This window comes from Culex pipiens, chromosome 3 (assembly GCF_016801865.2).
Source record: "Culex pipiens pallens isolate TS chromosome 3, TS_CPP_V2, whole genome shotgun sequence".
NCBI classification, from domain to species: Eukaryota; Metazoa; Arthropoda; class Insecta; order Diptera; family Culicidae; genus Culex; species Culex pipiens.
This window is the reverse complement of record NC_068939.1, coordinates 179,250,858-179,251,792: the sequence shown is the minus strand read 5'-3', so window position 1 is coordinate 179,251,792 and position 935 is coordinate 179,250,858.

Sequence of the window (935 nt, the reverse complement as noted above, 5' to 3'; positions counted from 1 at the left end):
GTTTTTGCATATATTTACAAAATTATCGTTTAAGGTGAAGATTCATGAAGTATCGTGCGCTTCCTTTGAAATAATATCTACGATTCTTTTAATGTATTGGCAGGCAAAAAATGTTACATAATCTCGATGACAAGCCTTTAACAACCGGAACTGTTTGAGCACGTATTTCACATTGTCAAATAAAAGGCTTTAAACCGTATACTTCAAAGCGTTATAAAAATTATTTGCCCTCGGTCCTAGCCACCGAGGCTTTTGGCCGTGAAACAAAAAACCGCAAAATGATCGATGTATGGAAAATCGTCAATGTCATTAGGGTGTAATATGGTTGTATGGAAAAAAATTAAGTTGTCCAAATATAGCGATCACAGCAATTTTTCAGTTCCTTTTGGGGTCCTAAACAACTCCCTGAAGTTTGGGAACGATTGGTTTAGTCCTCGCTTTGCGCAAAGCGATTCAATTTTCCATATAAAATTGTATGGGAAAAACCATTTTTTTGGATTTTGTTATTTATAAAATCCACGTTTCACGCTGTACTAAAACCGGATTCATATTCGGATGCTCTGGAAGGTGCTCTACAACTATCCCGAAGTGTTTTTAATCGAAAATCACGTTTTAGACGAGTTTTGAGGACGCTTCTTTCAGGGACAAGCTAGCACCATACTCTCTTCGGGATAGTTGTAGAGCACCTTCCAGAGAATCCGAATATGAATCCGGTTTTAGTACAGCGTGAAACGTGGATTTTATAAATAACAAAATCCAAAAAAATGGTTTTTCCCATACAAATTTATATAGAAAATTGAATCGCTTTGCGCAAAGCGAGGACTAAACCAATCGTTCCCAAACTTCAGGGAGTTGTTTAGGACCCCAAAAGGAACTGAAAAATTGCTGTGCTGGATAATCGATTTTGATATTACACCCTAATGGGTCATTCCAGC